Raw genomic sequence first — 16,714 nt, 5'->3', positions numbered from 1 at the left:
GTGCTCATTACCTCCTGGTTTTGTCCGCCGCAGTCTGAAAAGTGGCACGTGTTCGCAAAGTCTACCAACCAGACAGAATTCATCAAACAAGATTTCACAAGAGAAGAATGATGGCTAACTTTGAAGAGGAAAATGCTCAGCTCCGTGCCGAATTGGCTGCTATGAAAGAAGATTTGGCCAAGGCACATGACGCTATGTCTGCTATGATGGCTGCACAAGAACAGCCAGCCACTTCTATTCCAGTTACTACTGAGGTGGTTCCCTCTATCCCACTATCTACTGTGGCTACTGATGCTCGTTTTGTTATGCCCAATGGCCGTCCTTATGGCCTCTCAGCTTACTATTCTCCTAATACTGCTGCTGGTGTCTCTGGTGTTGCTGGTCAAGGACAGATTCCCGTGTCTACTGCTATGCCTCAAGTGACTACTGTTGTTACCGACCCTATTGTGCACACTGTGCAACAGGTGATTGATGTTGACACTCCGCGTGGACAAGATCCCGCGATGGAAGCTATGAAGAGACAGTTAAGGGAGTTGGCTGGAGAACTCCGTGAGGTCAAGGCTAGCCGAGGAAACAATGGTGCTCCTGCTAAAGCTCGTGATCTATGCTTGGTGTCCCGATTTGAGGTTCCTAAGAAATTCAAAGAGCCAGAATTTGACAAGTACAATGGGACTTCTTGCCCACACAACCATGTTATCCGGTATGTCCGAAAGATGGCTAATTACGCCGATAATGATGCGCTGATGATCCATTGCTTCCAGGGTAGCTTGACAGATGATGCAGCAGATTGGTACACTAGTCTGAGCAAAGACAACATCCATACTTTTGAGGAACTCGCTGCTGCTTTTGAAGGTCAATATGAATTCAACACCCGTCTGAAGCCAAATAGGGACTCTCTTAAAGCCCTATCTCAGAAATCAGATGAAACCTTCCGTGAGTACGCTCAAAGATGGAGAGGGGCAGCTGCCCGTGTTTCTCCTCGACTTGATGAGGAAGAACTAACACAGACATTCCTGAAGACTCTGAAGAAGGAATATAAGGAGAGAATGATAGTCTCTGCTCCGAACAACTTCTCTGATATGGTTACAATGGGAACTCGCCTAGAAGAGGCTGTCCGAGATGGTATTATTGTCCTTGAGAAAGGTGAATCTTCAAACAGTGCGCCAAAGAAGTATGGTAATGGTCATCATAAGAAGAAAGAATCTGATGTGGGAATGGTGTCTGGTAACCCATCTGCAGCTGCCACACAATTACCTATGCCTTACCATTACATGCAGTACTCTCAGCATCCTTTCTTCCTGCCATTCTACCAGCAATATCCTCTGCCACCGGGCCAACCACCAATACCCGTCAATGCCATCCCTCAGCAAGTGCAACAACAGCCTCCTGCTCAACAGCAACGACAGCAACAACAGGGTCCCCGTCCCAAACCTTCTTTTCCACCAATACCAATGCGGTATGGTGAACTGCTCCCAACTCTACTTGCTAAGGGACACTGCGTCACCAGACCAGGCAAGCCTCCGCCTAATCCATTGCCTCCCAGGTTCCGTCAGGACCTAACATGTGAATTCCATCAGGGTGCTCAAGGCCATGATGTCGAAGGTTGCTTTGCTCTGAAATATATTGTGAAAGATCTGATAGAAAAAGGACGTTTGACTTTTGAGAACAGTGTTCCTCATGTCCTTGACAATCCGCTTCCGAACCATGCTGCTGTTAATATGATTGAGGCCTTTGAAGGGGTTCCCATCCCTCAAGAGGATCCCATGTTGGATGTCCGCAATGTCGTTACTCCCTTGGTGCCATTACATGTCAAACTTTGCCAGGCTTCTCTGTTCAAACATGATCATGATTCTTGTTCAGAATGTCTGCAGAATCCTATGGGCTGTTGTGTGGTGCAAAATGATATCCAGAGCCTGATGGATGACGAGTACTTGATTGCCAGTGATGTATGTGTGATTGTGCCAGTGTTCCATGACTCTCCTGTTGAAAGTGTATCTCAGGCAAAGAATGTTGAGCCTTTGGTGATCAGGCTACCTGGGCCGGTATCTTATACCTCTACCAAAGCAATTCCCTACAAGTACAATGCAACCATGATTGAGAACGGAGTGGAGGTGCCTCTGGTATCCCCAGCTACAGTTGACAATGTTGCCGGTGAAATTACAACTTTGAGAAGTGGAAAGATCCGTCCACCCTTGTTTCAAAAGAAGGTGGTTACACCTATTGCCACGATAGCACCACCAGTTGCTCCTCCTGTTGACAAGAACACCGGCCCAGCAGGCCAATCTATTGAAGAGTCCAATCTGGACGAAATCCTGAGGCTTATCAAGAAAAGTGACTATAAGATTGTTGACCAGCTGCTACAAACCCCATCAAAGATATCCATCTTGTCTCTACTTATGAGCTCAGAAGCTCACAGGAAGGTGTTAATGAAGATACTGGAGCAAGCTTATGTTGACCACGAAGTCTCTGTGGACCAATTTGATGGGATAGTGAGTAATATTACTGCCTGCAACAACTTGGGGTTTGGTGACGATGAGCTCCCCGAAGCAGGGAAGCACCACAACTTGGCTCTACACATCTCGGTGCACTGTGGGTCTGATATGATATCTAACGTTTTGGTGGACACTGGATCATCGTTGAATGTAATGCCTGAGTCCACATTAAGACAACTGAGCCATCATGGAATCTCCTTGAGGGGAGTAGCTATCTGGTTAAGGCTTTCGACGGATCACGCAAGGATGTTCTCGGGGAGGTAGACTTGCCAATTACCATTGGTCCAGAGACATTCCAAGTTACTTTCCAAGTTATGGACATCAATGCTTCCTACAGTTGTCTCCTCGGAAGACCATGGATCCATGACGCTGGAGCGGTAACTTCCACTTTGCATCAGAAGCTCAAGTTCATGAGGAATGGTAAGATTGTCACTGTGCATGGTGAGGAAGCATATCTAGTTAGCCAGGTATCATCGTTCTCTTGTGTTGAAGCAGGGTCCGCTGAAGGGACGTCGTTTCAAGGCTTGACTGTTGAGGGTGCAGAGCCCCGGAGGGCTGGTGCTAGCATGGCTTCACTGAAGGACGCCCAGAAGGCTGTTCAAGCAGGGCAAGCTGCTGGCTGGGGCAAAGTGATTCAGATCTTGGAAAACAAACGTAAAGAGGGCCTTGGTTTCTCCCCGACATCTGCTGTTTCAAAGGGAACCTTTTACAGTGCTGGGTTCATCAATGCTATTACTGAAGATGCTGCTGAGGGAAGTCACGTGCCTACATTTGTTATACCAGGAGGCACCGTGAGAAATTGGGAAGCCATTGATGTTCCTTTAGTCATGCATGTCTCCATGTAATGTGTTTTGTTGCTCATGTTTTTTTGTTTTCAAAATAACAATCCTTTCGCTCTGCCCAAGGCGAAAGTGATATCATTGTAAGGGCGTGTTTGTTTCAGCATTGCCGTTATCAATAAAAGTTGTCGTTTTTCTCACGACTCTTTGTTTCTTTTACTTTTTAGTGCTTTTTTCTTGGAAATAATGGTAATGCCAGAAAAAACCAAAACATCTGTATTTTCTTATTAATTTCAAAAATCTGCATGAAAAAACATTTTTTCTAAAAATCATCCCAATCATATTATGCAGATTGAACCATAATAAACCCATTGAACACAGTGACCCTATGGTTCCTCCAAATTTTGAATTCCCTGTATATGAAGCTGAAGATGAGGATGATGATGATGAAGGAATACCGTATGAGATCACTCGACTGCTCGAGCAAGAAAGAAGAGCCATTCAGCCTCATCAGGAAGAGATTGAACTCATCAACCTGGGTACTGAAGAGAACAAGCGAGAGATCAAGATTGGTGCTGCACTTGAGTCAGAAGTGAAAAGGAAGATTACTCAGCTTCTCCATGATTATCCAGATGTCTTTGCATGGTCCTATGAAGATATGCCGGGTCTAGATCCCAAGATTGTGGAACATCGGATACCGACAAGACCTGAATGTCCTCCTGTCAAACAGAAATTGAGAAGGTCTCGTCCAGACATGGCTCTTAAGGTCAAGGCTGAAGTACAGAAGCAAATTGATGCGGGTTTCCTCATGACAGCTGAATATCCTGAGTGGATTGCCAACATCGTGCCAGTACCAAAGAAAGATGGGAAAGTTCGAATGTGTGTTGATTACAGAGATTTGAATAAAGCCAGTCCAAAAGATAACTTCCCATTGCCTCATATTGATGTTCTTGTTGACAGTACTGCTCAATCCAAAGTGTTCTCCTTTATGGATGGTTTCTCTGGTTATAATCAAATACGAATGTCTCCGGACGATAGAGAAAAGACGTCCTTCATCACTCCGTGGGGAACGTTCTGTTATAAAGTGATGCCGTTTGGCTTGATAAATGCTGGTGCTACCTATCAAAGGGGTATGACCACTCTGTTTCATGATATGATTCACAAAGAGATTAAAGTATATGTTGATGACATGATTGTGAAGTCAAGTGATGAAGAGCAGCATGTTGTGTATTTGAAAAAGATGTTTGAAAGATTAAGAAAGTACAAGCTGCGGTTGAATCCTAACAAATGCACATTCGGTGTACGATCTGGGAAGTTGCTAGGCTTCATTGTCAGCCAGAGAGGCATTGAAGTTGATCCTGACAAAGTCCGAGCCATCAGAGAGATGCCGGCCCCTCAAACTGAAAAGCAAGTCAGAGGTTTTCTCGGACGTCTAAACTACATTTCAAGATTCATATCTCACATGACCACTACTTGTGGACCAATCTTCAAACTGCTCAGAAAGAATCAACCTGTTGTATGAAATGATGAATGTCAGGAAGCTTTTGATAGCATTAAAGAATACCTGTTGGAACCACCTATCCTTGTCCCGCCAGTGGAAGGAAGGCCATTGATTATGTATCTGTCAGTGTTAGATGATTCAGTGGGTTGTGTTCTCGGTCAACAAGACGAGACTGGTAAGAAAGAGCATGCTATCTACTATCTGAGCAAGAAGTTCACCGACTGTGAGACTCGGTATACAATGCTTGAAAAGACTTGTTGTGCTTTAGCCTGGGCTGCCAAACGCCTGCGTCATTACATGGTGAATCATACAACTTGGTTGGTATCCCGAATGGATCCAATCAAGTACATCTTTGAAAAGCCTGCTGTTACTGGAAAGATTGCACGTTGGCAAATGTTGTTGTCTGAATATGATATTGTGTACAAAGCTCAGAAAGCAATCAAAGGAAGTGTCCTTGCTGAGCATCTTGCTTGTCAACCTCTTGATGATTACCAGCCAATTAAGTTTGATTTCCCTGATGAAGAGATCATGTATCTGAAAGCAAAAGACTGTGAAGAACCCCTGATCAATGAAGGGCCGGATCCCAATAGCAAATGGGGATTGGTGTTTGATGGTGCTGTTAATGCTTATGGTAAAGGAATTGGGGCCATCATTGTAACTCCACAGGGGCACCACATTCCTTTCACCGCTCGAATAACTTTTGAATGCACGAACAATATTGCTGAATATGAAGCATGCATCTTGGGCATTGAAGAAGCCCTTGATTTGAGAATTAAGCACCTTGACATCTATGGAGATTCTGCACTTGTTATTAATCAGATAAAGGGTGAATGGGAGACTCATCATGAGAAGCTAATCCTATACCGTGACTATGCAAGACGTCTGTTGACATACTTTACCAAGGTTGAGCTGCACCATATCCCTCGGGATGAGAATCAGATGGCTGATGCTCTCGCTACTTTGTCTTCCATGTTTCGTGTGAATCACTGGAATGACGTGCCTGTGATCAAAGTACAGCGTCTTGATAGACCCGCTCATGTGTTTACTATTGAAAATACGCCAGATCAAGCTGATGAGGTTGTGAATGATAAAAAGTCTTGGTATTACAACATCAAGCAATTCTTGCAGAATCGTGAATATCCACCTGGTGCTTCCAACAGGGATAAAAAGACTTTGAGAAGATGGGCTAGCAAATTCTTTCTGGACGGAGAAATCCTATACAAGAGGAACTATGACATGGTCTTGTTGAGATGTGTTGACAAACAAGAAGCTGAGAAATTGATGCATGATGTACATGACGGTACCTTCGGGACCCACGCTTCGGGTCATACCATGTCAAGAAAATTGTTAAGAGCCGGCTATTACTGGATAACTATGGAGCGTGACTGCCACAAACATGCTAAGAGATGTCACAAGTGTCAAATTTATGCTGACAAGATTCATGTGCCTCCACACGCACTCAATGTTATCTCTTCCCCATGGCCTTTCTCTATGTGGGGCATTGACATGATCGGAAGAATTGAACCGAAGGCTTCCAATGGACATCGTTTCATTCTAGTGGCAATTGATTATTTCACCAAGTGGGTTGAAGCTGCTTCCTATGCTAACGTGACCAAGCAAGTGGTTGTCAAGTTTATCAAGAATAACATCATCTGTCGTTATGGTGTTCCCAACAAGATCATCACTGACAATGGCTCCAATCTGAACAATAGCATGATGCAAGCTTTATGTGAAGAATTCAAAATTGAACATCACAACTCTTCTCCTTATAGACCTCAGATGAATGGTGCAGTTGAGGCCGCTAACAAGAACATCAAGAAGATTGTTCAGAAGATGGTCACTACTTACAAAGACTGGCATGAAATGTTACCTTTCGCCCTGCATGGTTACCGTACTACAGTGCGCAGCTCAACCGGGGCAACTCCTTTCTCTCTTGTGTATGGTATGGAAGCAGTTCTCCCTCTGGAAGTGGAGATTCCCTCTCTTCGAGTGATCATGGAAGCAAAATTAACTGAGGCTGAATGGTGTCAAAGTAGGTATGATCAATTGAATCTGATTGAAGAGAGACGTATGGATGCTATGGCTCATGGACAGTTGTATCAAGTGCGAATGAAGAATGCTTTTGACAAGAAAGTCCGACCTCGAGAATTCAAGGAAGGCGAACTTGTATTGAAAAGAAGGATAAGTCAGCAACCCGACCCAAGGGGCAAGTGGACACCTAACTATGAAGGACCTTATGTTGTCAAGAAGGCTTTCTCTGGTGGTGCCTTGATTCTTACACACATGGATGGTGTCGAACTCCCAAATCCTGTTAATGCCGATATAGTCAAGAAATACTTTGTCTAGAAAGAAAAGAACAGCGTGGTAGGTCGAAAACCCGAAAGGGCGGCCTAGGCAAAAATGCGCTTCCCGGTGGATCGAAAACCCGAAAGGGCGATCCAGGCAAAAGTTAGGGACAAAAAAAAAAGAATATGGAAGAGCTCGCTGAGATTGTACGCAACTCAGGCAAGAATGAGCGCCTCGATGAGCCGAAAACCCGAAAGGGCGGTTCATGCAAAAATGAGGTTGACAATAAAAGATAAGTAACTATATCTGGCAAATCACCATCACCCTTTGGGGCATCTGCAACTGTCAATGATCGTCTTCATCAGAGACTTCTGTACTTGTGAATTCAAAATTTCTATGAAATGTAGCGGTCACCGTGTTCAATGTATCACCAACCAATAAAATTACCATTTTCCAAGCTTTGTACATCCGTGAAGTCATGCTTTTGGCTGACTCTCACTCTTCTGCATCAATTTGAGCCTTTCTATTGTTTGAAATTCTATTGTCTTTCTACTTTCGATGCTTTATACAGAATATTTCCTTTCCACTTGATAATGTTAATGTCTGAAACAAACATTTTTGAAAATTGAAAAATCTTTTTCTGTTTATTTTGAAAGCAAACCTGAGCAATAGGGTACATTTCAATGAAACATGCATGAATAAATGAATGTCAATGTCTATTCCAATACATGTTACAAGCAGGTTACTCCCCAGGATGATCTGTGGTCAATGGCAAGAATGAAAAATCAGAATGAAAATGAAAAATAAAAAATGAAAATAAAAAGCTCGCTAAGTTGAAAACCCGAAAGGGCGGCTTAGGCAAAAATGAGCACCCCGCTGATTGACAACCTATGAAGGCAATTCAGGCAAAAATGGGGCAATGAAAAGAATCTTATTCCCCGGTGAATCGAAAACCCGAAAGGGCGGTTCAGGCAAAAATGGGTTTGAAAATGAAAAATGAAAGAATGAAATATTGAAAAAAGCATTGACCACAGATGCGAACATTCAAAGTTTACCCAGCACTGACACGCCTAGCAACGGCGACCTGTATCCAAGAACCTTCCAAAGGTCCCTCCTCTACAAGTTTTATTGCCCTCAGCCATGGTTTCGATACGTCTCTCAACGACGGTCTTTTCCAAAGAGGTTTTCCCCTGTGAATATGTTGCAGCACGAGCCACTACGTGCCCAATCTTCCAATGTTTCGTCTGCCTTTGTGAAGCTTCTCTGTCCAACTGCCAATCAATCATGCATTCCAAGCATTCATACATGCATAATCATGCATTTTATGTGCTCATACATCCAATAATCTTGCTATACCATACATACGTGTTGCATATCCAACTGTCAACTGTCAAATTCAATTTCAATTTCAATTTCAATTCCAATTCCACTGTCAAATCCAATCATGTCAACTGTCAAATTCGAAGCAATCTCAATTTCAATTTCAATTCGAAGCAATTTCCAATCTCCAATTTCAATTCCAATTTCAATTCCAATCTCAATGACAATCTTCAATGCCAATGTCAATGTCAATATTCAATGTCAATATCCAATGTCAATATCAATGTCAATGTCAATGTCAATTCCAATTCCAATGACAATATCCAATGTCAATGTCAATCTTCAATCCAATTTCAATCCAATTTCAATGTCAATTTCAACTCTCAATCCAATGTCTATGTCTATGTCTATGCTCAATCTCAATTCTCAACCTACAATCTCTCTTTCAATGTCAACTTTCAATTCAAATCGATGTCAATTCACTTTCAATTTGCTTTTGGGCCAACAAAAATGGTCATGTCTATTTCCAAGTCAAGTCAATGACAATTTACCCTCAATAGGTATCTTGTTAAACCAGACTTCCAATGTATCTTGTTACGGGTCAAGTGCCAGGTTCAATCCAAAAAGAACCACTTGTACCTGCTTATACCCATGCTTCCGGACAAACGACAAGTTCGATCTAAAAGAACAGTTTGTACCCAGCTTATGCTTTGTTATCGGTCAGACAGCAAGTTCAATCTGAAGAACAGTTTGTACCCAGCTTATGCTTTGTTATCGGTCAAACGACAAGTTCGATCTAAGAGAACAGTCTGCACTCTCCCACATGACGTGGTGGTAATCCAACAAGCAAGTTCGATCCAAAGAAACAACTTGTATCAACCCTTTTGTCTATGTCTCCAGCCAAACGGCCAGTTCAATCCAAAGAACAGTTTGTGTCTGCCTATCTGTTTGTGTCTTCAATCAAGTGTCGAGTTCGATCCAAAGAACAGCTTGTATCTGCCTATATGTCTATGTTTCCGGTCAAGTGTCAAGTTCAATCCCAAGAACAGCTTGCACCTATCTCTTGTTTTGTATTCCTTGGTCAAGTGACTAGTTCGACCCAAAGAGCAGCTTGTACCTTACTTCCTATCCCTGGTTTGTCTACCCTGACAGTGTCTATCTGAATCCCCAGTGACATGATAGGTTCCATAGACTCCAGTTGTTTGTCTTGCATTCATAATCAAAGTATTGCAAGACATTCATATTTTTGAAAATCTGAAAACGTATTTTTATGTCCAAAAGCAGTGCAAATGTTAATATTTAAGTATCTTCGTCCCGTCAAATCAAAGACTTCGTCTCTTGACTCTCCGGACAAAGAAACTTAAATAGGGGCAGCTGTTATACCCTAATTTTGGACCTAAAAATACCAACTCAATTCTTCTTACCTTGCATCTTAAGTCATTTGATATGTCTCTGATCAATTGCATCTTTCTCTGCATGTTATTTCAATTTTATTTGCAAAATTCACATAGAAAGGGCATTTTAGTCATTTCCTTTGTCAAGATTTCTTTCAATCTTTTAAAATTTTGTTTGAGTCCTTTCAAGTAGGTTGAATAAGTCTTTGTTTCATTCTATGCCAAAATCCATTTCAAAATTTGCATGTGCAGTCATTTTTAAGCCAGTTTTGCCCCTAGGGGCATTTTAGTCTTTTCATGTGTTAAGGTCCTGTTTAAGTCCTAAAAATTTGTCTCTGAGTCTTTTAACTTTGCTTATATGAGTCTTTGCTTTAATTTCTTGTTAAAAATCCATTTTAAATTTGCATCTGAGCCATCTTTAGTCGTTTCAGCCCCAGGGGCATTTTAGTCTTTTCACACGAAATTTCGGCAGAGAGAGGTTACTTTAAAGTACCTCATTTAGACCATTTGTTCGTTTTAGTCCGTTTTGTCAAATTTTAGTCGTTTCACTTTACGTTTATTTCAAATTACGTTTTTTAATTCAATTTTATTATTTTTTCATTTTAAGTCCAAAATTTCCAAAATTTGCATTCAAGTCCTCCTCCTAAGTTTTAAATTTTACTTTTAAGTCTTTTTTTATTATTTTCGAATTCTTTTTTTAGTCATTTTTTAGTCCTTTTAAGTCATTTTTTTTAAGTCCTTTTTGTCCAAAGTTTTGCAGAGTGGTCCTTTTCATTTTTACAGTCCAGTCCTCCTTTTTTCGCAAATTGCAGATTAGTCCCTCAAACAACAAGTCCAGAATCCAGTCCAATTCAGTCCAATACCACGTGTCAGCCACTCATAGGGTCAAAAGCCACATGGCTCCCTATAAAAGGAGCATTTACTGCAATGTGTCAGAGGGAGCAATCAAAAGTGCCAACTCAATAAACACATTTCCCTTATTCTCTTTCTTCTCTCAAGGATCAAAATCCTAACTAACTCCAGAAGTTACCAAGAACATGAAGAACACGTAAACCCTAACCGATTCCAGAACTTCAAAATTCATCAAGATTCACAGCAGTTTCATCAATACAAGGTGTAATTCAGCAATCATTGTGCGAAATCAGTTCAAATTGATACGAATTCTCAGAGATTCATCACGAATCTTCATCATTGAATTCGTACCTTCGCAATTCAAGCACAATGTGCGATCACGAAGGATTTTGCGAGGCAAGAAGAAGAGGAATCGAAGTAAGCTTCGAATCAGTGAAGAAGAAGAAGAAGAGAATACCGATTTATTTTCGGTTTCCAACTCACCAGAAAGCTTTCACAAGGATCTTTGTTCGAATCTCCATTTTAATTCAGGTATTCACCGAAAATCTCTTCGTTTATCATTGCAAGAAGCTCAACGAAGCTCAACGAACACAAATAAATGGTGAATTGAAGAGAAATTTTGAAAAAGGTTCAAAGGATTTCGAACGAAACCCTAAAGATGTGAATCTTCAAAGATTCACCGTTTATTTCTTGAAACGAGGCTTATAATCATCATAAGTGAATAAAATACTTCAGTTTAGGGTTTCGTTTCAACATATCCAAAAAACTTTCAAAAAGCTTCGAAATCAAACCCTAAATTTAAGATCTGCAAAAATTCACCGTTCATTTCACAAAATCGAGTTCAAATTCATCATCAGCAGAAAGAATAACACAGATTAAAGCCTCGTTTCAAAAAGTGTGAAGAGATTTGAAAAATTTGAGAACCGTAAAGTTTGAGTTTAGATCTACATAGATCTAGGTTTCATTTGCAATTTCTGATGCTTGATTCGTGTTTAGATTGAAAAATAAACGGTGAAAAGCTTTAGATCGAAGGGTTTTGGTGTGTTAGTTAGGTTTCCGGTGCCGGAATCTTCACCGGCGGCGGTGAAACCCGCCGGAGAAGATGACCAGAAGTCTAGAGAGAAGGGAGAGAACTTGGGACGTAGAGAGAGAAAGGGAGGTGGCAAATGAACTGGACCGGTCACCAGGCCTTTATATAAGCCTTTGGACCGGTCTGGTTCAACTGGTTCGCTCCCTAGACCGTTGGATCTAGGGTTGATCCATCTGGATCAATCCAACGGTCCCTGAACCCCCTGAGGATCCAGGATCCATGTAGGGATGGGTTGGGCTTATGGTCTTCGTTGGTTGTGGGTTTCTTGCTAGTTACACCCCTGGATTTTGCTTACTGCACCTCCTGTGTGTCTTTTTTTTGTGCAAAAAATTCCAAAATAAATTCCCATGGATTTCTTGGTATTTTCCCTAGTGTTTTATGGCATTTTACATGATAGAATTTGACAAAAAAAATAGGTGGATTAATTCTTGTCACTTGTTCACTTTTCTTGTTAATTTTTGTGAAATCTTGCTATGTTTTGACCATGATACCTTGTTGTGTGATATTGATACTTGATATGTTGCTTCATAATGTGTTCATCTCTGGATATGTGCTTGTTTTTTACAGTTTTGTGAGTCCAATTAGGGGTACCTTGTTTTGCAAGTAATGAGGGGTTTTCTTGTGAAATTGAAATACAAAATGTGCTTAAAGTGTGCTATGAGGATTGGCATGGCATTGCTTCATAATCCTTATATTAGGACTGGATTGAAATACTTTGGGGAGTGTCAAAAGGGGAGAGTTATAGGTCATGTGTTTGCCTCGTTATTGTGATGAATTTTTTAGGTATATTTAGATACTTGTTTTGCTAAGTTTTTGTGTCATTTTGCTAGGTGTTATTTTGCTTGCTTATAGTCACTATCCTATTATGCCTCATCTTCACTAACACTTTCTTCTCATGTTTCCTTCATTCATAAGCATTCCCATTTCATTCCATATCTCATCTCTTTCTCCACTTTTATTTCTTGCATTTTAAGTTTCAATTTCATGCAAAAATTAGAATGTAATACTTAGGAAATTCTTGTATTTTACTTTCATGCAATTTTAATTTTCTTGGCAAAGAGGCCATAGAATGTATCTAGGATATGATGTAAAGGACAATGGACTCTAATGATGTACACTGACACAAGCACCGACACATGCACACACATCACTATATAGTTAGAATATGCATGTTTAGATGTATGTTTAGGATTGTATGTTTAGATGAATGCCTAGGACTTATACTTAGAAAAATCAATTTTCCAAAAAAATGTGAACAACATCACTCAAACTATTTTCTAAATAAACCTTGGGATCAAAATCCCATTGTATTTTCCTTTTTCATTTTCTTAATCAAATTTCAATGAAAATAATCATGTTTAGACCATATTTTGCAAATGACTAATTCAACCTCACAATTTCCTAATCTCATGCCCTTAAGGCCTCTTTCTCATTCTTCAAAATCCCATTTTCAAACTTAAAATCAACCAACAAAAACAAAAAAAACATTTTGGAAGAGAACTACGGTGGATTTGATCCCTTAAACGGGTACGTAGGCAAGGAACAAAATTCCTTCAATTCAAATAAAATAAAAATCCAAAAACATTCTTCTCCCTCCAATTCTTCATTTAGCAAACTTTAGGTGTAAATAACACTTCAAAATAGCATTTAAAAATAAAGCGCGCGCGTAGAAATTAAAGACGGTTCCTATAGGTTACTATAGTCGTTATGGGTGCCTAACACCTTCCCGTAGCGAAAACAACTCCCGGACCTCGATTCTCAAGGGTTTTGCTTACTTTTTCCCTTCCCAAGAAAAAATGAGATATCACCGGTTAGAAAGGTTCAAACGTAATCAATGTTTGACACCCGAAAACCAAGATAAAACATAGGTGTAGTGTCTCCTTATGCTGCTCAAGTTGTTGCAATTCAGGATATGCTTGGACAGAAATATGATAAACACGAAGGTTTCAATGTGAAGGTGAAAACAATAGATGGTTTCCAGGGTGGAGAGCAGGACATTATTATCTTTTCAACCGTCAGAACTGATTGCAGTACTTCACTTGATCAGAGGACTAATGTTGCTCTCACCAGGGCTAGGTAAAACCGTAAAACCTACTATGTGCCGTTACAATTGCATTTGATTTTTTCCAAAAAGAATGTTTGCATGATGTTTTATCTTGGTTTTCGGGTGTCAAACATTGATTACGTTTGAACCTCTTAAACCGGTGATATCTTATTTTTTTCTTGGGAAGGGAAAAAAGTAAGCAAAACCCTTGAGAATCGAGGTCCGGGAGTTGTTTTCGCTACGGGAAGGTGTTAGGCACCCATAACGACTATAGTATCCTATAGGAACCGTCTTTAATTTCTACGCGCGCGCTTTATTTTTAAATGCTATTTTGAAATGTTATTTACACCTAAAATTTGCTAAATGAAGAATTGGAGGGAGAAGAATGTTTTTGGATTTTTATTTTAGTTGAATTGAAGGAATTTTGTTCCTTGCCTACGTACCCGATTAAGGGATCAAATCCACCGTAGTTCTCTCTCAAAAATGTTTTTGTTTTTGTTGGTTGATTTTAAGTTTGAAAATAGGATTTTGAAGAATAGAAAGAGGCCTCAAGGGCATGAGATTGGGAAATTGTGAGGTTGAATTAGTCATTTGCAAAAACAAGTCAAAGCATGATTAAAATTTGTTGAAATTTGATTAAGAAAATAAAAGGAAAATTCAATGAGGTTTTGACCCCAAGGTTTATTATGAAAATGATTTTGAGTGATGTTGTTCACATTTTTTGGAAAATTGATTTTTTCTAAGTATAAAGCCTAAACATTCATCTAAACATACAATCCTAAACATACATCTAAACATGCATATTCTAACTATATACTATAGTGATGTGTGTGTATGTGTCGGTGCTTGTGTCGGTGTACATCATTAGAGTCCATTGTCCTTATTACATCATACCCTAGATACATTCTATGGCCTCTTTGCCAAGAAATTGAAATTGCATAAAAGTACAATACAAAAACTCCTAAGTATTTACATTCTAAACTTGGCATGAATTATAAAGGGTAGAAAAAAAAAATAAAAGAATGAAGAAGTGAGATGGGGAGAGAGATACTCATGATGTATGAAACACAATGGAGGAACTGGTTAGTAATATGAGGCATAAAAGGAAGAGACATAAGCAAGTAAAGCTATTATAACCAAAAGGAGGAATATAAAATAAGCAAAAAGTAGTGTAAAATAGACCTAAAATTCCTCATCAAGGCAAGGCTTAACCATGACCTATAATTCCCATGTTTCATCACATTTTTAGATGTGAAATTCAAGACTTAAAAGAAATGAGAATCTAAGAGTCATAGTGAGCCTCACACTTCAAGGTGAACTTAGACCTATTTTACGCTAACATTACTTGCAAGACAAGAAATTGACAATTTCTATTCACAAACAGTAAATGAAAAGATGCAAATTGGTTACCAACACATCCTAAGATCACACAATAAGCCTATGCACTAATTGGACAAAGAAATCACACCAAAACATAGTAAAAAACTTGCAAGGATTTAACAAGAGTACAAACTATCTACAAGATACATCACATATAAATTTTTACCAATTTTAATATGTAAAACACTCATAAAAGTATCAAGAAACACATCAAATCACTCAAGAAATTTTTAGATGTTTTTACAAAAGATTTTGAGTTGAAAGGGGTACAAGAAGCAGAATCCACGTGTGAAATAGCAAGAAAAAGCAAACCAGAGGACAATCTGCGCTACAAACAAGCCCAGGCCCAAGGGAATATGGATCCTGGACTATCCAAACGTGCCAGGGACGTTAGATTGATCCAGGATCCCCAAACCCTAGATCCAACGCTCGTAAACACGCAGCACACCGTAATAACATGCAGACGCACAGAAACAAGACATCAGGATCGTACACGTGGAGAACCATGGATCTAACGAAGGAGATTGGGAGATGAAATGAACCGAATTGAACCAGACCGGTTCACGTGCCTATATAAGCACAATGAAACCGGTCCAATTCATTTCTTCCTTCCCCTTCTCTCACTACAAAGTTCTAGAGAGAGATGCTCTGCAATCTCTCTTCATCTTCTCCGATGAACATGACGGCGGAGGTGTGGTGGTTCGCCGGCGGCGCCACCACACCTGGACATTTTTTTTGAAACTTTTTGCACCATCGTGTTCATTTGAGTCTCCTCTTTACGATTCTTGCACTCGTTTTTCAAAATAAGGCACGGATTCGAACAGATCTACACTTGTTTCTACGTTTTAGGGTTTCGAAAAATTCTCTTCAATCTTTTCGGAACTAAGCCCTATCTTGACCTATTTTACATGCTGATGATGAATCTATGCTTTATTTCGAAGAATAAACGGTGAATCTTCATGATTTTTGAAATTAGGGTTTGGTTTCAATTTTTTTGAATCTTTTCGAAGTTTTCACTTCGATTCACCGTTTACTTTCACTTTTAAACCTTCGATGATGATTTGAAGCAAAAAACGAGAAGGATTTGTATGTTTACCTGATTTTGTTTGGAGATTCGAACAATTAGATCCTGCGAAGCTTCTGGTAAGTCTTGAACTGAAAATAAATCAGTTATTCTTTCTCTTTCTGCTTCACTGGTTCCAAACTCGCTTTGATCCTCTCTTCTTCTTACTCTTAATGCTGTGATCGCACAATTTCTTCAGATTTGTGCTTGAATTGCAGCTTTTTCAATTCGATGATGAAGATTCGAACTCGAATCTCTGAGAATTGCAATAAATTTGTTGTAATTGTGCTGAATTTGTGATGCTGGTATTCTAGGGTTTGAGATTGGGGATGAACTTTTCTGGAGAATTGTTTGTGTTTTGATCGTAACCGTTTAGAGAGAGAAAATGTAATTCTGTTTCTATGACTTTGATGAGTTGGCGTTGAATGATTGATTCCCCCCTGTAATTGGTGATGTGGCCTCTATTTATAGGCCAAGTGTAATATTCTGGACCAGTAGCCTTGTGACACCTGG

The 16,714-nt window shown here is 40.0% G+C and overlaps 1 pseudogene across 1 annotated transcript in view; it reads left to right on the top strand.

The window, feature by feature from the left end:
• The window catches only part of LOC146923951 (uncharacterized), a 49,524-nt pseudogene that overhangs the window by 9,239 nt on the left and 23,571 nt on the right, over window positions 1-16,714 (top strand). The window contains exon 7 of the transcript XR_015009930.1: window positions 13,583-13,790. The product of XR_015009930.1 is annotated as an uncharacterized LOC146923951 (transcript). The remainder of the gene's footprint in view (window positions 1-13,582; window positions 13,791-16,714) is intronic.

Source organism: Medicago sativa, chromosome 5 (assembly GCF_051527215.1).
Source record: "Medicago sativa cultivar Bolivia chromosome 5, Bolivia_mono, whole genome shotgun sequence".
NCBI lineage: Eukaryota > Viridiplantae > Streptophyta > Magnoliopsida > Fabales > Fabaceae > Medicago > Medicago sativa.
The sequence above is the reverse complement of the archived record's forward strand: the minus strand, read 5'-3'. Positions and strand labels throughout refer to the sequence as shown.